Raw genomic sequence first — 6,227 nt, 5'->3', positions numbered from 1 at the left:
AGTAATCACCTTTTCCAAGAATTTTGTTCAGGCGATGAGTATAAGTGGAGTCATTGTAAATAAAAACATTGCATCTTTGCATCTTCATTGCAAAACAAAACATTGCATCTTCAGCGCTGAAACCATATGAGCGCCATCTGTCCTCCTCAGTCATTCGGGACCAGTTTCACGTATGAATTCCGAGACTGTTGATTTCTTAAAAAATGATAATCTCGGCCCTTCAATGGTTTCAGTGGATATATTGAAGACAACTTTTACTCACTTCTGCATGACAAACTTATGGAGACTGTGAAACTGTGCATCAGTGAATAAAATAATGAAATGATCTTCAGAACAAGATGTGGCATGTCTGTGGAAAGCTTTTTGGAACTTCTGTCCTTCTACCTTGGGTCTACCTTTGTAAGGTGGCAGAATGAGCTTTTTGTGCAAAGGTGGGGAGTCTGCATAGGCTCGAGGGTTGCCCCCACTCTTTGTGAAATCTTCCTTAGCAGAGTGGATCGCTTATTCAAGAAATATCTCTATGGGCTCCATAAACGTGTATTCGGATACGTTGACGACTATTTAGTTCTGTCGGAGAGGCACGATTACACAGAGTGTGCGTTGACATCCTGGAAGTTTTTAGAGAGTGCGGCTTTGGACTGAACTTCCCCTTCAAACTTCCTAAGGACAACGTTCTGCAGTTTCTCGACCTATTCTGCAGTTTCTCGACCTACAGTTACATTTTTCTGATCGCCATGATTGTTGGTGGTTCTTGCCAAGGTTGACTAAGCCACTGTTAAAGTACGAATCGGCACACTTGAAAATAAAAGAATGGCATCGCGTTATCGCGCATCAAGTGGGTCCTCTCAAAATCCTGCCCCCATTATGTGAGCGCTAACATCGGACAACAGGTGGCTAGGTTGAACGCTGCTGGGTTCCCTGATAACCTGTTTTCGAGCGTATGTGAGAAGTGAAATGGGTGAAGTCTGCGTGTTGTTTCAAGCCCAACCGAGACATGGTGGAAATTAAAAAAGGAAAGTTCGTGGTGGTGCCCTACATGCATAGAATTTCACTGTCTGAAAAAAGTGGCGAAATGTTTCATGTTGACGTATTTTCAGTGCCTCTGGTAAGATTTCTCGTGTTTGCATGGCTCTCGCACAGAAGGCCTTGTGTTGCTTAGGGTCCAGCCTTTGTTCTATCAAACATACTCATAAGTATGTGGCCTGCTGCATGGCGGTGGTCTATAAGATAACACTGAAATGCAAACGTATATTGGTCAACAAGGACGCTGTTTGAATGTTTGTCTGCACGAGCATAAAATGGCCCTGAACACTGATAAGCTTTCAAACCATCTGCACATTGCTTGCCCTGTAAATGCCATCCCCTGCTCAATGAAACCTGAATTTTATTTCGACACCATGACCAAAAGATGCGAAATTGCGGAGGTACCTCTTATCGCAAAAATGGGTGACAAGTATGTCAGTGTGTAACCTTGAATTTGACCATCTCAGTGTTATTTAAAAGAAAGTTCACTTGTGTCTCAACTGAGTTTTGCAGTTTCTTATTTTGTGTGTAATCTCTTTTCATGGTAAATATATTTTCCTGTTCTTTCAATAAAAGTCTAGTTGATAGTAGCGCTCCATCCCATTGTATTTGCTCCTCATGGTTGTCGCCGTCTCTTCGCTCTGTTTCACCAAGCACCGGGTTGGTGCGCTCTTAGACAAGCGGCTAATGTCATGAACCACGCTTGTTGCTCTGTTTGGTTGCGTTTTGTTACCGCATTCGCATTCTTTCTAGTGATGGCTAAACAATACATAGGGCCGCAAACGGGGATGGCTCTTCTTCATAGCCCTCTTTGGTGTGCCAGCCAAGACGTTATTTGTGGTGTGCCTTAACACATGGAAGGAACGTGTCACTGTGTTTTACCTGCCAGGCATCACTGGCAGGGCCACAAAAAAGCCCACCTTAATTCCTTAACTGGTGCTGGAGTTACAGCAGCAACTGCTCAATGACCCCACATTGGTAAGTGAACTTGACCACTGTCCAAGACATTGTCTGTACAAACTGGCAGGTAAGAACATGCGCTACCTTTGTCACTTGGAACAGAATGGCACTACGCTTTAATTAATTTAGAAAAGTTGATTTGTGGAGAGAAGCGGTTGAGAAGCTGACAGAAAGCGAGCAAACCATTCCTGCCTCGCTGCTTTGTATCACAGTAAAAGACCTCTCCACATCACGAAAACTGCACACGCCAGGCACGGTATAACCTTTCCTAAGTATTTCAGATATTGCGCAACGCATGAATTACCATAAGGCCGCTGTCCTGCTTTTATTAGGGCGAAGCTTTCACGGTGGCATTTGCTGGCACACTCAATGATGCTGAATGAGATTGCTGCTTTTAAAACGAAGCTCCAAACAACTATAGCAGGTTTGGCGCACCAAAGAGACTCCGAACGAATGAAACAGATGTCACTCCTCAACCCTGGCTAAGATCTGCGCCTGCGGCTCGAGGCTGCCAGTGCATGCCACTGGGCTCGACCAGAACCCCGACTGACCACAGCTGCGGCCCAAGGGTGGCCCTCGAAACAACATCCGTGCAGTCGACACACAATCGCGATAAGGGTTCGGGAGAGACCGCAATTCAAAGGAAGCCACAAGCACCACGAACGAGGGCAGACACACCTTTGCAGGAGGAGCTGTGGTGCCCAGAGAGATGTTTCCGCAGAACCTCACGAGACACCGGGCGAATTTGTCAGGCACGCACAAGAGGCCGCGACTGGATTCAAAGTCCTCTATGAGCGTATGGCACTAGCATGAGCTACTGCTAAGAACTGCGCTTTCCCCGGCGGTCACATACACCTGATCGTCGGCATTAAAACACTGCCCACTGATATATGCACACCAGAACTTAGCAATAAAGCTTGGTAAAATTCCCACTCAACAAAGGCAGCGGCAGTGTTCAGCTTACGACATGTCTAGTGATCCCTCCTAAGGCTGATTATTGGACCTGCATGGTGTGCCGTCTAGGACATGCGGCGCTCAAAGCGGACATTTGCTCTGACAGACGGTGACGTTCGGCCGCTTTTGGAAGCACCGGTTAATTACCTGTTTACTTGCAAAATATTCACTTGGAAGCTGCATAGCTGCAAGTAGAGCAGCCAAATAAGGCGGTTGAATTGAGAATACTTGCGAGCGCATGTGTACGGTCACCGCAGACTTGACACGAAGGACGGAAAGTGTGGAGACGCCCGTGCAACTAAACATTGTGTGCCGCATTTGCGCGGACTTCACAAATGCAAGCAAAAAGAGGCGAACAGCGCTGGTATGTGCGCAGATGCGAGAACTCGAAACGCCAAATTATAGAGTCGCTCTTGAGGTCCAGTTTAATAACTGTCGGACGGCAGAGTAACATACGCTTGCAGCGCCGCCCAGCTCTCCACCGACACACTAGAGTCGACATTTCACACTAGAGTTTTACTAGACTTATGGCTCAACGCAACTTTTTGGTGAAACGGAGTTTTCACTCGTATTCCGTTCTTTGTGTGCGCCGCTCTTATTTATGCGGGTGATCGTGCGTGCGTGAAAGCCGTCTGCGTTGGAACGTGCAGTTCACAAAAAGGCCTGACATCGCGCTGAATACTTTGTGTGTGTTTGCCAAGACGGCCGAGGATCTCCTGAGTTACATCTCTGCGGCCCTCACAGCAGCCTTCAAGAAGGTCTGTCTCCCTTCGCTAGTCGCGTTTGTCGTGCCTCCTGCATTGAGCTCTGTCCAGAACGTTTCTTGCTGTATCGGCGTCCGGTGCGCACTGCTTCGAGCCGCTTGGCTGGCTTCGTCAACTGCACGGAACCTTCGGTGGCGGCCACCCTTCGGCCGCAGCTGATGTCTTCAGCCGGGTTTGTAGTTGAGCGGGGTGGCACGTATCAGCGGTGTCCCACAGGCGGAGGTTGAGGAGCGATGACGGTTATTTCGTCCCGAAAGCCGAACTGAGGCCATTTTACGTGAGCTGTGCTAATGAAACCCCGGCCTCTGAGTTATTTCCAGTGGACTTTCGAATCTCAAATATCACTCAGCACTTATCAGCGTGTCGGAAATACACCGCGAAAGCTCCTCTAGAATAAAGGCATACCCGTACCCGCCGCGGTGGCTCAGTGTCTAAGCCGTTGTGCAGTTGAGCCCAGGGACGCGGGTTCGATTTCCTGCCGCGGCGGCCACTTTTCTGATGGAGGCGACAAGCGAAAACGCTCGTATGTACGGGATTTCGGCGCACGTTAAACATCCCCAGTTGGTCAAAATTAATCCGGAGCCCTCTAATACGGCGCGCCTCGCCGCCTGTGTTGCGTCGGTGCGTTAAACTCTACACTCAGTCAATAAAGGAATGCCCGAACCTATGTGGTAATAATTGTACATCAAAATACGCGAAATGCGTTGCCAGTAGAATATGTGCAGTTTTCATCAAGTGGGGATGGCCTTCGAATGTGGTGTGAAGCCGCCAGCCTAGAAAGCTTGCTTGTTTCTCAACAGTTGTACGACAGACGTCTCCACAAAGTGAAAAGTACAAACAGGAAATGCTCCCCAAGTTCGCTCCTGGAGCCTCTTTTCCACTGGGTTATCTTGTGCTAGGAGCGCTCATGACAACTCCGGGTCATTGAGCAGTTGCTTGTGAAAGGTTCGTGAAGACAAACAAAATACAACTCTGCTCAGTTTGAAAGAACTGGGCCATGTATTTTGCTCAGCAATAGTGCAGCGCAGCAGTCGATTTTTAGGCATAAAATCATTTGAAGTAGTGAAACAGTCTTAAATTTTGTGATGCAGTGATGTGTTATGCGAAGGAGTGATGTAATATCGGCCAGCACTAAAAAGCACAGTTATGAGTGTGTTAACTGCACGTTGGCATTTGAGTGATTCAATCAAACCGATATGGAGGCCCCACAACAGTCACCCAGTCATTTTGTGGCAGTGACCTGCCGCGGTGGCTCAGTGGCTAAGGCGTTGCGCTGCTGAGCACGAGGTCGCGGGTTCGATTCTTGGACACGGCTGCTGCTTTTCTGATGGAGGCGAAAAGCAAAAACGCCCCGTTTGTATGAGATTTCGGCGCACGTTAAAGATCCCCAGGTGGTCAAAATTAATCCGGAACCCTCCACTATGGCGCACCTCATTGCCTGCATTGTGTCAGCGCGTTAAACCCTACAATCAATCAATTTTGTGGCAGTGGCTTACGCCGACAGCCGTTGATCGCACGAACGCGGTTACGTAGCGAAATAGAGAAACCTCCAGAAGGCAGCTGGGGAGTCACCACTGGTTCATATGTCTTGCGTAATATTTCGATTATTTGTTTGAAGTTCGCGACACAATTGGTATTGTTATCATGAGAAAGCAGTCCTTTTAATTCACCAAGCTTGTATTTTGACTTCCTAAACCCTTTAGCTCTGACACTGGCCGAGATATGAAGGGGGGCTTGTTCGGGGCCTTGTGAAGCGTGCTCCAAAAATTTGTTCAGGCAGGCTGGGTTGAAAGGAGTGCTGCCTTCAATGTTGGCTGCGACAACAACTCCTTGTTCTCCACGGCCTACAGCCATCCTAGGCAGTGAAGGTTGCAACAACAACCAGCCATGACAGAGGGTGTGGGGATCACCGGCTGCGGCAATGAGGGATGTTTAAGCACTGCTACAAATAATGAAAAATGTGCTGGCCAGCTTCCAACTTGGTGTCTGCATAGAAGCTAATGCGTGTGTCGTGTTGTGCGAGGACACAAACCTTGAGTATCACTTCTAAATCATGACAATTAACAAATAATCATCCCTAGGGCTGTTGTGTAAGTGTCAGGTGTTTGTGTTGCACATGTTCCACTTACCGCAACTGTTATATTGCATTCGGGTATTCGGTGTACTTTATTACAGGAGGCCTTTGAAATAAAGATTAGTGGTCAGAGAGAGCTTCACAGAAAAGTAATAGGTCTATTTTTTGCTAAAGGGGGGGATTCTTTATCTTTGCATGTTAATTACTTTGACACTGGAGTGTTTTTAAATGTTTCAACAAAAAAAAAGCACGTGGGACTGATGACTGTGAGAAACCTACAGCGCAGCAGAAGATGTACAGCACAGGGAGTGATAGGGTGACAGCTCCAGAAATCTTGGCTACCACAAAAGTGACTGCAAAAATGCATGCCCGTTTCTTGGTTCTTTGGCGGTCTTGGATAACAAGGAAACTGCTCTTTTTAACCATTTATTTGTAGAGGGCATGTCTGGTGG

Source organism: Haemaphysalis longicornis, unplaced genomic scaffold (genome assembly GCF_048455015.1).
Source record: "Haemaphysalis longicornis isolate Haplotype H1 unplaced genomic scaffold, Haemaphysalis longicornis Haplotype H1 scaffold_10, whole genome shotgun sequence".
NCBI classification, from domain to species: domain Eukaryota; kingdom Metazoa; phylum Arthropoda; class Arachnida; order Ixodida; family Ixodidae; genus Haemaphysalis; species Haemaphysalis longicornis.
Note: the sequence above shows the minus strand (reverse complement) of the source record.